At 40.5% G+C, this 14,923-nt stretch overlaps 1 long non-coding RNA gene across 1 annotated transcript; it reads left to right on the forward strand.

Moving 5' to 3' along the window:
- The first annotated feature begins 8,335 nt into the window (after positions 1-8,335).
- LOC139532527 (uncharacterized) lies at positions 8,336-9,776 on the forward strand. The gene is made up of 5 exons (XR_011666607.1): positions 8,336-8,431; positions 8,503-8,838; positions 9,022-9,120; positions 9,262-9,337; positions 9,502-9,776. It is a non-coding gene; the product is annotated as an uncharacterized lncRNA (long non-coding RNA).
- Positions 9,777-14,923: the final 5,147 nt, after the last annotated feature.

Here is a 14,923-nt window from a genome sequence, read left to right on the forward strand (position 1 = left end):
AAATACTCATAATAAACATTGATAAAAGATATAACTATTATGCACGGAATTAGAGATACACTTCTCCTTAATGCAACCGCTGTGTCAGATTTCAAAAAAACTTTACGGAAAAAGCACACCATGCTATAATCTGAGTACGGAGCTCAGAGACCAAAACAACCCAAACAGATATCCGCCATGTTGTGTAGTCAACAGAAGTCAGAAATAGCATTATAAATATTCACTTACCTTTGATGATCTTCATCGGAATGCACTCCCAGGAATCCCAGTTCCACAATAAATGTTTGATTTGTTTGATAATGTCCATCATTTATGTCCAAATACCTCCTTTTTGTTCGCGCGTTACAGTCCGTAGAAACATGTCAAACGATGTATAGAATCAATCTTTAGGATGTTTTTAACATAAATCTTCAATAATGTTCCAACAGGAGAATTCCTTTGTCTGTAGAAATGTAATGGAACTCAAGCTAACTCTCACATGAATGCGCGTGTCCAGCTCGTGGCTCTCTGGCAAACCTCTGACTCATTCCCCTCTCATTCGCCCCCACTTCACAGTAGAAGCATCAAACAAGGTTCTAAAGACTGTTGACATCTAGTGGAAGCCTTAGGAAGTGCTATTTGACCCCATAAACAATGTGTATTCGATAGGCCAAGAGTTGAAAAACTACAAACCTCAGATTTCCCACTTCCTGGTTGGATTTTTCTCAGGTTTTTGACTGCCATATGAGTTCTGTTATACTCACAAACATCATTCAAACAGGTTTAGAAACTTCAGAGTGTTTTCTATCCAAATATACTAATAATATGCATATATTAGTAACTGGGCCTGAGTAGCAGACAGTTTACTCTGGGCACCTTATTCATCCAAGCTACTCAATACTGCCCCCAGCCCAAAGAAGTTAAATTCACACAGGACACCGGATAAGACAGGAGAAATACTCCAGATATAACAGACGGACCCTAGTCCCCCAACACATAAACTATTGCAGCATAAATACTGGAGGCTGAGACAGGAGGGGTCGGGAGACACTGGACAAGGCCTGGACAAGGCCAAACAGGCAGGATATAACCCCACCCACTTTGCCAAAGAACAGCCCCCACACCACTAGAGAGATATCTTCAACCACCAACTTACCATCCTGAGACAAGGCCAAGTATAGCCCACAAAGATCTCCCCCATGGCACAACCCAAGGGGGGGGCGCCAACCCGGACAGGAAGATCACGTCAATGACTCAACCCACTCAAGTGACGCATCCCTCCTAGGGACGGCATGGAAGAGCACCAGTAAGCCAGTGACTCAGCCCCTGTAATAGGGTTAGAGGCAGAGAATCCCAGTGGAGCGAGTTTCTCGTGTGTATCAAGAATGGTTCACCACCCAAAGGACATCCCGCCAACTTGACACAGCTGTGAGAAGCATTGGAGTCAATATGAGCCAGCATCCCTGTGGAATGCTTAAGACACCTTGTAGAGTCCATGCCCCAACGAATTGAGGCTGTTCTGAGGGCAAAAGGGGGTGGAACTCAATATTAGGTCTTTATGATAGAGGTTTTCACTCATATCCACATAGTTTTTCAGTATGACGAGATAAAGTTGGTACCACCACCAATAATGTTGACATCAAGGTTATTATTGTTTTGTGACTTAATATTAGTTATTATTTATATTATCTTTATTTTGATGAGATTCAGATTAGTTTGTTAGTTTTCAGACTCAATTCACTAGTTTGTATTTGGTTTGATAAAAACAATTATATTTTGTTTTTATCCTATTTAGTTTCAGTGTTAGTGTTGAGGACAGAAAGCAGGCTGTTTGTGGGAGGCTTGGAGACATTATGCGTTGTAGGCTTATAGTTTTTTGCGAGGGTGTCACTTCTTGCCACTGGGGGGCAGTACTACATAAGGTGATGGACCAGGACCATAGACTTGGATAGACATAACATCTCTGTATCTGTGTAATGATGGCGTCTGTGAGAGCATGGGCAGTGCCATTGAGGCCATCGCCATCTTGAAATTGTACATTTTCTCCTTCACAAGTAAAATCTATTGGCTGATCCCTCCTGATGACCTGGCTGTCACGACTCCAACCGAGTCATCAGGTCATGCCAACTGTGCCACCAGAAGGGATCAGCCAATGAAGTTGGAAGTCGACTCAATCAAAATGGTTAGTCCTCAATGGCGCTGCCCATGCTAACAAAGGCTTTTGGCCACTAGAGGAACCCATACAACTCCTTCGACAGAACAGAGGTTTGGTTAGTTTCAAATTATAAATCAATCTTAAAGGTCCACTATGCAGAAATCGCTAAGCCATTTCCTGGTTGCTAAAATTCGAGTAGTTCACCTAATTTCAGTTTATGTGACGAAACAAGCATAGAGAATGTAGAGAATCATTGTACCATCTAAACCGCTGTGAAATATATTTTCAATAACCAAAAATATTGTGTTTTCAGCTGTTTGAAGCTTGTGTACAAAACAGAAAGTAAAAGACAAAAAAATTAACTTAATTACTCAGGATTGGTGGGTCCCCAGCGGGACGGTTGAGCTAACGTAGGCTAATGGGATTAGCATGCGGTTGTAAGTAACAAGAATATTTCCCAGGACATAGACATATCTGATATTGGCAGAAAGCTTAAATTCTTGTTAATCTAAATGCACTCTCCAATTTACAGTAGCTATTACAGTGAAAGAATACCATGCTATTGTTCGAGGAGAGTGCACGGTTTTGAACATGAAAAGTTATAAACAAATTAGGCCCATTTGGGCAGTCTTGATTTAAAAAAAATAACAGAAATGCAATGGTTCATTGGATCAGTCTGAGAATTTGCACATACACTGCCTCCATCTAGTGGCCAAAATCTAAATTGCACCTGGGCTGGAATAATAAATTATGGACTTTCTCTTGCATTTCAAAGATGATGGTACAAAAAAAACAAAAAAAAGTTTTTTTTCTTTGTATTATCTTTTACCAGATCTAATGTGTTATATTCTCCTACATTAATTTCATATTTCCACAAACTTCAAAGTGTTTCCTTTCAAATGGTACCAAGAATATGCATATCCTTGCTTCAGGGCCTGAGCTACAGGCAGTTAGATTTGGGTATGTCATTTTAGGCAACTTTTAAATTTTTTTAAGGGGCCGATCCTTAAGAGGATCATTGTACGAGATCTTCAGTTTCTTGGCAATTTCTCGCATGGAATAGCCTTAATTTCTCAGAACAAGAATAGACTGATGAGTTTCAGAAGAAAGTTCTTTGTTTGATAGTTTTTTATTTCCCTCATCAATTTACACACAATACCCCTTAATGACAAATTGTAGCAAATGTATTTAAAAAAAAAAGTATAACTGAAATTCCACTTACAGAAGTAATCAGACCTTTTATTCAGTACTTTGTTGAAGCACCTTTGGCAGCGATTATAGCCTCGAGTCCTCTTGGGTATGAAGCTACAAGCTTGGCACACCTGTATTGGGGAGTTTCTCCCATTCTTCTCTGCAGATCATCTCAAGCTCTGTCAGGTTAGATGGGGAGTGTCGCTGCACAGCTATTTTCATGTCTCTCCAGAGATGTTCGATCGGGTTCAAGTCTGGGCTCTTGCTGGGCCAATCAAGGACATTCAGATACTTTAAAAAAGCATTTATTTAACCTTAATTTAACTAGGCAAGTCAGTTAAGCCCTCCCCTAACCCGGACGACGCTAGGCCAATTGTGCGCCGCCCTACGGGACTCACGGCCGGTTGTGATACAGTCTGGGATCGAACCAGGGTCTGTAGTGACATTCTAGCACTGAGATGCAGTGCCTTAGACCACTGCGGCACTCAGGAGGCCGACTTGTCCCGAAACCACTTCTGCGTTGTCTTGGCTGTGTGCTTAGAGTCGTTGTCCTGTTGGAAGGTAAACTTTTGCACCAGTCTGAGGTCCTGAGCGCTCTAGAGCAGGTTTTCATCAAGGATCTCTCTGTACTTTTCTCTATTCATCTTTCACTCGATCCTAACTAGTCTCCCAGTCCCTGCCGCTGAAAAACATCCCCACAGCATGATACTGCCACCACCATGCTTCGCTGTAGGCATGGTGCCAGTTTTCCTCCGGACTTGACGCTTGGCATCAGGACAAAGAGTTCAATCTTGGTTTCATCAGACCAGAGAATCTTGTTTCTCATGGTCCGAGTCCTTTAGGTGCCTTTTGACTAACTCCAAGCGGGCTGTCATGAGCCTTTTACTGAGGAGTGGCTTCCGTCTGGCCACTCTACCATAAAGGGCTGATTGGTGGAGTGCTGCAGAGATGATTGTCCTTCTGGAAGGTTCATCCATCTCCACAGAGGAACTCTGGGGCTCTATCAGAGTGACCATCGGGTTCTTGGTCACCTCCCTGAACAAGGCCCTTCTCCCCCGATTGCTCAGTTTGGTCGGGCGGCCAGCTCTAAGAAGAGTCTTGGTGGTTTCAAACTTCTTCCATTTAAGAATGACAGAGGCAACTGTGTTCTTGGGGACCTTCAATGCTGCAGAAATGTTTTGGTACCCTTCCCAAGATTTGTGCCTCGACACAATCCTGGTTCGGAGCTCTACGGACAATTCCTTTGACCTCATGACTTGGTTTTTACTCTGACATGCACTGTCAACTGCGAGATCTTATATAGACAGGTGTGTGCCTTTCCAAATCATGTCCAATCGAATTTACCACAGGTGGACTCCAATCAAGTTGTAGAAACATCTGAAGGATGATCAATGGAAACAGGATGCACCTGTCTAAATTTTTGGCAGCAGCTAATTAAACAAATACAAATATCTGAGCTCAACTTTAAGTCCCATAGCAAAGGGTCTGAATACTTAAATAAGGTATTTCTGTTTTTTATTTGTAATACATTTACAAAAATCTCTAAAAACATGTTCTTGCTTTGTCATTATGGGGTATTGTGTGTAGGTTGATGAGGAAAAAATCGATTTAAAAAATAAATTAAATACATTTTAGAATAAGACTAACGTAACAAAATTTGGAAAAAGTCAAGGGGTCTGAATACTTTCAGAATGGACTGTACAAGGCATGATCAGAGAGGAAGTGAAAGAGAGGTCATAGCCTGAAAGGTCATGGCCCAAGAGTCCCTGGGGTGGAGAGAGACAAAAAGAGAGTATCTCACCACAGCTGGTCAGGAACAAACAGAAAGAGACAATGAATCTAAGACCCTTTTATAACCATTTAACCATGTTTAGATTCCAAATCTGAGTTGTTGACCAATAGCATTACTATTGAGTTAACAAACAATCAGATTGGCACACCCTTTCTGATCATGCCTTGGAGAGCGCATTTGGAAACTATTTGCTCTTCATTTCTCTATCCGTATGAATATTATTCAAATGCGTCAGACTCTCTCATGGCTTCACGTTGAAAACAAATTACTATCCAGTCTTCTGATTTTCTTCAGGATTGTTATATATATATATATATAAAAATTATTTTTTAGGCCAGTTAGTACATAGTAGCAACATGCATAACCTCAAAACCAGACAGGCAAATTCAGGACATCTAAGACAACCCAAGCCAAGGACAAATCGCCTTAAATCTACAGTTTTATATAGAGTATAGCTGAATGGAACTCGTTAACAATCCATATTTCTCAGGCAAAGTGTAAATCCACCTTCAAGGAAAAAAAATAAAAGAACTCTAATGCCATAGACCATATGACTGGACAGGAAATAGAAAGAACTCTAATGCCATAGATCATATGACTGGACAGGAAATAGAAAGAACTCTAATGCCATAGACCATATGACTGGACAGGAAATAGAAAGAACTCTAATGCCATAGATCATATGACTGGACAGGAAATAGAAAGAACTCTAATGCCATAGACCATATGACTGGACAGGAAATAGAAATAACTCTAATGCCATAGACCATATGACTGGACAGGAAATAGAAAGAACTCTAATGCCATAGACCATATGACTGGACAGGAAATAGAAAGAACTCTAATGCCATAGACCATATGACTGGACAGGAAATAGAAAGTATCAACTGAAGGTTTAATGTGTTTCCTGTCAGGTATTTTAATTGTCTGTATTGTCTACTTGTTAAATGTTTGTAAAGTCTTCATTTGTAATTGTTTGTAATGTCTTATTAATTGGTGTTGGACCCCAGGAAGATGAGCTAACGTTATGGTGTTAGCTAATGGGGATCCTAATAAAAATTCACAAAATTCACATCAGACCTACAGGATGTAAAAACAGAACTTCTTCTAACCAGAGGTGTGAAAGAATGGGGGATGGTGAGATCAACAAAGAGAATCAATTCCAGAGCAGACCATGAACCCTCTTGCATGCAGTTGATAAGAGGAAGTTGGGGGGCAGCCTTACACCCGCCAGATTCAGAACCTTGAAAATCCCATTTGTTTTTCATTTTTGTTCAGTTTACTAGGTGTACAGTCGTGGCCAAAAGTTTTGAGAATGACACAAATATTAATTTCCACAAAGTTTGCTGCTTCAGTGTCTTTAGATATTTTTGTCAGATATTACTATGGAATACTGAAGTATAATTACAAGCATTTCATAAGTGTCAAAGGCTTTTATTGACAATTACATGAAGTCGATGCAAAGAGTCAATATTTGCAGTGTTGACCCTTCTTGAAAAAGAAGGGTCAGGTTTATGTCCTAAAGGCTCCTGAACAGCTTCTAACCCCAAGCCATGAGACTGCTGAACATTTAATCAAATGGTCACCTGGACTATTTACATTGGCCTTCCTCTGACACCGTCTAATATATAGGTCCTGGATTGCAGAAAGCTTAGCCCCAGTGATGTATTGGGCCTTCCTCTGACACCGTCTAATATATAGGTCCTGGATTGCAGAAAGCTTAGCCCCAGTGATGTATTGGGCCTTCCTCTGACACCGCCTAGTATATAGGTCCTGGATTGCAGGAAGCTTGGCCCCAGTGATGTATTGGGCCTTCCTCTGACACCGCCTAGTATATAGGTCCTGGATGGTAGGAAGCCTGGCCTCATCGATGTTTTGGTCCTTCCTCTGACATCGCCTAGTATATAGGTCCTGGATAGCAGGAAGCTTGGCCGCAGTGATGTATTGGGCCTTTCTTCTGACACCTCTTAGTATATAGGTCCTGAATGGTAGGAAGCCTGGCCTCATCGATGTTTTGGTCCTTCCTCTGACATCGCCTAGTATATAGGTCCTGGATAGCAGGAAGCTTGCCCGCAGTGATGTATTGGGCCTTCTTCTGACACCTCTTAGTATATAGGTCCTGGATGGCAGGAAGCTTGGCCCCAGTAATGTTTGGGCCTTCCTCTGACACTGCCTAGTATATAGGTCCTGCACGGCAGGAAGCTTAGCCCCAGTGATGTATTGGGCCTTCTTCTGACACCGTCTAGTATCTATGTCCTGGATTGCAGGAAGCTTGAACCCAGTGATGTTTTGGGCCTTCCTCTGAAACAGCCTAGTATGTAGGTCCTGGATTGCAGGAAGCTTGAACCCAGTGATGTTTTGGGCCTTCCTCTGAAACAGCCTAGTATGTAGGTCCTGGATTGCAGGAAGCTTGGCCCCAGTGATGTTTTGGGCCTTCCTCTGAAACAGCCTAGTATGTAGGTCCTGGATTGCAGGAAGCTTGGCCCCAGTGATGTTTTGAGCCTTCCTCTGACATTAGTGCTGTATTGACAAGAGAAAAATGAACGTCTTATTTTTAACTTTCTGCAGAGTTGACGCCAATCACCACATCCTCTTTTGTCAGATGTTGTGTTGATTACGGCTGCACTGAAATCGGTTGAGGGATGAGCAGAAGAGGAGTGTAGAAGAAATAATAAAAACTCCACTTTGTCCCTGACAGCCAACAGAGCCTCATTATAACACACCCCTTCTTACATGTGTCTCTTGAGGTCAATCTACTCCAGACATATTAAATACACATTCTCACTTGACACAGTCAATGTAAATCAAAAAAGTTAAATATTCAAAATGACACATACACGGACTCGACCTGACTCTGACGTGAGATGTCATGACGGACCAGACAGATTGAAGTGTACTATGACTACTTGTAGTGTCTTGTACGGTGATCCACTAGTAATGTAAGTTGAAATTGAAAGTTAACTGACAATCTAGACATGGCTACTGTTTGAAGGTGGTGGTTGTGGTTGTGGTGGTGGTGGGGTCAATGAAATATATTGCTATTAAATTCAGGACTTGAATTAAAATTATTTGATTGAATTTCAAACTTGTGATAGTAAATATTGCATACCTACAAGGAGTATGCCTATATAAGGCAAAGTCAAGTGGACTTGAATATGATTGGTCTGACCTCAAGCACCCTATAAAACAATGTTGTGGTTTGTCTGTACAGCAGCAAAGAACACTCAAACAGGCAACTGCTACACAAGCAGGACAACAACCCAATCACCACCACACATTTGAGACGATGCTGAGAGTTGTGGGACATCTGTTGTGTAAGACAATTATTTTGTTACTACAATTAATAACTTACGAGTCAAATGTGTAATTACCTGTTTGTTTCTAGGTCTCTTTATATGCTGTCTAGGAGCTGATGGCTTGACAGAGACACTGGTGGAACTTGGACAGAATACAACCATAAACTGTTCTCTTAACATAGAAAGTGCATACTGGTACATACAGCACCAACCACAGCCTCCACTGGCCATACTCCGCTCTTTCACTAGTAGTAGTCCTGCTGCTTTTTATTACAATAATAATTATAGAAAGAAATATTCATTAGAAACAGGAAATAGTTTGTTCATACAGAATGTAACAGTAGATGATTGTGGAGTGTTCTACTGTGCAAAGAAAGAAGACCAGAGTCTCCTATTTAGCAATGGCACCAGACTCATGACCGCTGGTAAGGGCACATTTCATTCAATGATGAATATGTATGGTGTACAGATATGTATGGTGTACATATGAGCTACCTTTTGGGTATGTTCCCAATAATGGAAAATACTGTTTTTCAGTTTTAGATGTGGTTGAGAATAACTCAGGACATTTTACATTGGCTGTGCGATATTTATCTTTTTTTCCACAGACTATCCAAACCAGACCTCCAACTGCAGGTCATCATGGGAGAACTGTCTTCTGTCTATTTACAGTGTTCTGAATGTTATTCTGATCGTTATGATCCTGGGTGTGTAAATGGAAATACTAGATAATATCAAAATGTAAAAGTTTGAAATCGTTTAACATTTAAATGTTGTTTGCTGAGTAGCCAATGTTGCTTGTGTAATGTTGATATTGACATATCCTATATTGTTGGTGTATATTTCAGTACATATCGTGGCCTTGGCATGTCAGAACAGAAACTGTCTCATAAAACTAAGACCACCTCAAGATGCAGACCAGAGGTAAGAGACTTGTTGTACATCACCTGAACAGTTGCAGCATTCTCCCTCACAAATTGATTAAACTTAACAGTATCAAATACTGAAAACCATACAACATATCATGACGTAACTTTAACTGTAGGTATGGTCTTTTTAAAAGATTAATTGCATTGTTGTTTTGACAGAAATCAGTGACACAGATCACAGCACCACCAAGAAGATTCCATCCCGAACTTGTATCAATAATTACAATTGCAGTATAGTGCATGCTTCCACAACTTCAACTTCTGCAATAGGTATACTGTATTCTTAGAATCACTTCCTGTAGAATGATACAAGTCATGTGACAATGTTACAGTGAACAATTACTAAAATACTCTTGTGAATATGCCTGTATCCTATCACCACTTTCTACCGCTAGTCAGTAATTAATAAATACGTGTTTCTTTATTTCCCCATACTTTGACATTTATTTGTACTAAAATACATGCATGATGTAGGTCTACTGCAGTGTTTCCCAAACTTGGTACTCTGGACCCCAAAGGGTGCACGTTTTGGTTTTTGACCTAGCACTACACAGCTGATTCAAATAATCAACTAATTATCAATATTTTATCATTTGAATCAGCTGTGCAGTGTTAGGGCAAAAACCAAAACGTGCACCTGTCACGCCCTGACCTTAGAGATCCTTTTTATGTCTCTATTTTGTTTGGTCAGGGTGTGAGTTGGGGTGGGTATTCTATGTTCTATTATTTGTATTTCTATGTTTTGGCCGGGTAGGGTTCTCAATCAGGGACAGCTGTCTATCGTTGTCTCTGATTGAGAACCATACTTAGCCTGTTGAGGATAGAGGGCGCTATTTTCACTTTGGGGAAAAATCGTGCCCAATTTAAACGGCCTCGTACTCTATTCTTGCTCGTACAATATGCATATTATTATTACTATTGGATAGAAAACACTCTCAAGTTTCTAAAACTGTTTGAATTATATCTGTGAGTAAAACAGAACTCATTTTGCAGCAAACTTCCTGTCAGAAAGTGAAAAATCTGAAATCGAGGCTGTGTTCCAGGGCCTCCCTAATAATTTGCTTGAAATTTATGACTATACATGCACTTCATACGCCTTCCACTAGATGTCAATAGGCAGTGAGAGGTGAAATGGGGAATCTAGGTATATCTATGGTCAAAAGAGAGGTCTTGGAATGACATGACCCCAATTTCCTTTGTTCAGGAAGACGCGGAAAGGACATCAGCATTTGCTTCTGAAAAGCTGTCGTTATAGACGTCTAATATCTCCGGCTTTGATTTTATTTGATAAATGTGATAATATCATCGTAAAATATGTTTTTTCAATATAGTTTTATCAGATTATTGAACTTTTTTCGGGAGTTTTGGCGTGTTCCGTTCTCTGCGTTTGGTGACGATGGACAGCTTCGCGCCACTTGGCTAGTTTTGGTTGCTAATTCAACAGACGAAGAGGACATTCTAAATCCAAACAACGATTATTCTGGACAAAGGACCCCTTGTACAAGATTCTGATGGAAGCTCACCAAAAGTAGGACCCATTTATGATGTTATTTCGTATTTCTGTCGAAAATGTTTACTATTATTTTCCGCCCAGATTTTGGGCGCTGTCTCGCTATAACGTAAGCTGTTTGTCGTACTAAAGTTATTTTTAGAATTCTAACACGGCGATTGCATTAAGAACTAGTGTATCTATCATTTGCTGTACAACATGTATTTTTTAGTAAAGTTTATTATGAGTTATTTGGTCAGAATAGGTGAGTGTCCAAAATATCTCCGGACAATTTGGTGAATCGATGCTACATATTCACAATGTATAACCACGGTTTGCAGCTTTAAATATGCACATTTTCGAACAAAACATAAGTGTATTGTATAACCTGATGTTATAGGACTGTCATCTGATGAAGCTTATCAAGGTTAGTGAAAAATTATATATCTTTTGCTGTTTTTTTACGATCGCTAACTTTTGCTGCTGATAAATGGGTTGTGTTTTTGGCTATTGTGGTAAGCTAATATAATGCTATATTGTGTTTTCGCTGTAAAACAATTAAAGAATCTGAAATATTGGCTGGATTCACAAGATGTTTGTCTTTCATTTGCTGTACACCATGTATTTTTCATAAATGTTTTATGATGAGTATTTAGGTATTTCACGTTGGTCTCTGTAATTACTCTGGCTGCTTCGGTGCTATTTGTGATGGTAGCTGCAATGTAAAACTATGATTTATACCTCAAATATGCAAATGTTTCGAACAAAACATAGATTTATTGTATAACATGTTATAAGACTGTCATCTGATGAAGTTGTTTCTTGGTTAGTTTGGTTGGTTCTTGGTTAGTTTGGTTGGTTTTGTGCAAGCTACCTGTGCTGTGAAAGAAATGTCTGTGCTTTTTTGTATTTGGTGGTGAGCTAACATAAATATACGTGGTGTTTTCGCTGTAAAAAATTTTAAAAATCGGACATGTTGGCTGGATTCACAAGATGTTTATCTTTCATTTGCTGTATTGGAATTGTTAATGTGTGAAAGTTTAATATTTCTACAAAATATTTTTTGAATTTCGCGCGCTGCCTTTTCAGTGGAATGTGGGCGGAGTTCCGCTAGCGGAACCCCTGTCCTAGACAGGTTTTAAGTAGCCCTTTTTCCCACCTGTCTTTGTGGGAAGTTGACTTTGTTTATGGCACATAGCCTTTAGCTTCACGGTTTGTTTTGTAGTGTTTATTGTTTTGTCGGCGTTATTCACTTAAATAAAGGAATATGTACGCTCACCACGCTGCACCTTGGTCTACTTCATGCAACAGCCGTGACAGCACCCCTTGGGGTCCCGAGTTTGGGAAACACTGGACTAGTGTGTTATTGTATACATGAACGGTCAATCCATTAGTGTAACTATCTTCTAGTAAAATGTCATGATTACAGTAATCAGCTGCTTAACTTCCTTTTTGTTCTAAAGCTGTGACTTCTGTGGAAATGTTCAAGGAAATTGCAGTGAAGATCACAGGAACAAAAGGTATGACTCATGGCCCACTCAGTTGAGGGTAAAGTAGAGCAGCAGTTGTCAGAAAGATCTTACACAGTGGAAAGTAACACACCACACCACTACACAAACAGCTCATGTAAATGGTCACAGACTGTGGTTTAATAACAGTATTTCTTCCAGTGATGTTTGTGAAAGAATTAGTCTGGCAAGAGGTTGTCTGTTGCAATACACTTTCATAATAAATGATTTCCTAACAACATGGTCTTAAACTCAAAGAAACACAGGCCTACCATGTAGATATGAACACTATTGGATGTGTAGAGTAAATCATGCAGAATGATTTAGCCGTAGCTTTTGGACCATTAACGCAATATTCACCAGGGTTGGGGTCAATTCCATTTAGATTCCAGTCAATTCAGGAAGTGCACTGAAATTCCTATTATCTTCTATGCTTTTCAATTAGGAAAATCTGGAATTGGAATTTGGTTTACTTTCTGAAATGGAATGGAATTGACCCCCACCCTCATCTTAACAGAACTCCTCAAATGGTGCATCCTTGATGACACTTCAGTTACCCAGTGTTATGGCAGGGTAAGGTGTGACACTGCCTGGTGCTATGGGGTCTACATAGTCTTTGAAACCGACCCTCGGCAACACAGTGACTAGAGTCTGGTTTCAACGATGGACCTTTTTGGCAAAGAGGAACTACGTATTTCCTCTATGCCAAAAGAGTCCTTCATTGAAAGCAGACCATTGTGTTGCCTAGGGATAGGTTTCAGACTTGTTTCTATGTATCAGGAAAATGGCTCCATCTATCTACAGGGACACTACTGGGCTTCTTCCAAATAACCCCTGTGACATCTTCCCATCAGTCACTGTCTTGGGTCTTTAGGGGTTCTCCCTTTCCACTGCTCTCCAGGGGCCATATTCATAAAGCATATCAGTGCTGATCTAGGATCAGGTCCTCCCTGTCCATGTAATCTTGTTCATTATCATCCAAAAGCTAAAACTTATCATAGATCAGCACTAAGACAATTTATGAATAAGGGCCAGTTAGGCCACTTGTTTCAAGTTTTATTAGACTCGTGTACGGATACACTTAGTATACACTGTCCAACGAAATGATTACTTGCAGGTTCCTTCTCGACAATGCAAAACAATAAGAAATAAGAAAATACAAGAATAACAACATGAAGTAAATGGCTCAGTTGAATAGAATAAACATCGTAGCATAAGTATAATACAGGAAGGCACACTTTATAGTCCAATATTTACACGTGTTTTGGCGAATCGGGGTTTGGGGGCAAGTGTTTATACAATGTTGATACGGTGTAATAACAGTGCCACTACACTGGGTAAGACTGTGTTGCGCTCTTTTATTCGTGTGCCAAATCTTAATGAACACAACTGTCCAGACGGTGGCAGTAATGCACCATCACAGATGGTTTACACCATTACGGGCTCGCTTGAACCTGGTGTTGGGTTGTGACCGGTTTTCCATTGCAAGGCGTCCATCTGTCTCGAAGTGCCAAACCGCATTACCACTACCATGCGCTTGATGTTGGTCCAGTGTCATCTCAGTATTTTAGGGAGCACCAGCTGATAAAAAGGGAATATTCCATTTTGATAGCGCTCACACATGTAGGCCTACATGTAACCAGAGCTAAATACATGGACAGCCTACAGGTCATTGTTCCTTCATTGGGTGTTGATTGGAAAGAATCAACAAGCGTCTGACACAAACCATTAGGATAATGACGCACGAATCTTAATGCGTAGGCCATTACAAATGCACTGACAAATAAGATACACAGCCTCGCCTTGGTATGTAAAAGACACACACCCCGTTACCCCACCGTTTTTCTGGCGTGATTTATAAAGCCCATAGGCCTAAACCTACAGTACCTGAGGAGAAACAGCTTTAATGGAACTTGAGCAAGCGACCACAGGCCTGTGTGTCGAGCGCACTGCCAGTGCCACATGGTTCCAGACCTGTAGCCTATGTGCCATAAAAGGTCCAGAGGGCATGTTCACAAGAAATCTACAAATGCACTCACTGTCAATAGCAAGTTTGGCTTTGATGCTGAGTATTGCTGACAAGGGCTTTGCCAACTTTTTTTCCTTTTTTTCCATTCTCAGAATAAATGAAACATGTCCGATCTCCAGGTACTTCATTATAGTCAACAATTTAATCTAATAACATTTGACACGTTTGGATTTAACTTCATAGGCCAACTAATTGCAATGTTGCCTCATATTCGGTTGACAGTAATTCTTAGTTAGGCCTATGTAGCGGCAGAAAAAAACGCTTTTTTAGAAATTCCTTTAGAAAGAAACCGTTATCTATTCAACAACCGTTTCCCCACTGCGTATCGATCGCATGTAATGCCTTTACTGTGTGTGCATTCATCGAAACCCACCGCGGTGCAGAGCGCAATGAAGCGGCATAACCCCACGGGTTAGTTCCCATGGGACTGTAGGGGGAGAGTTGTCTGTCATTAATAACGGCAATCCAATTACGCGGACCCGGTTTGAGCTATTATGATGCTTCCGTTTTCACAGTTTTAAACGAAATGGGTAGTTTTTCTCATGATACCGCGCC

Source organism: Salvelinus alpinus, chromosome 10 (genome assembly GCF_045679555.1).
Source record: "Salvelinus alpinus chromosome 10, SLU_Salpinus.1, whole genome shotgun sequence".
NCBI classification, from domain to species: Eukaryota; Metazoa; Chordata; class Actinopteri; order Salmoniformes; family Salmonidae; genus Salvelinus; species Salvelinus alpinus.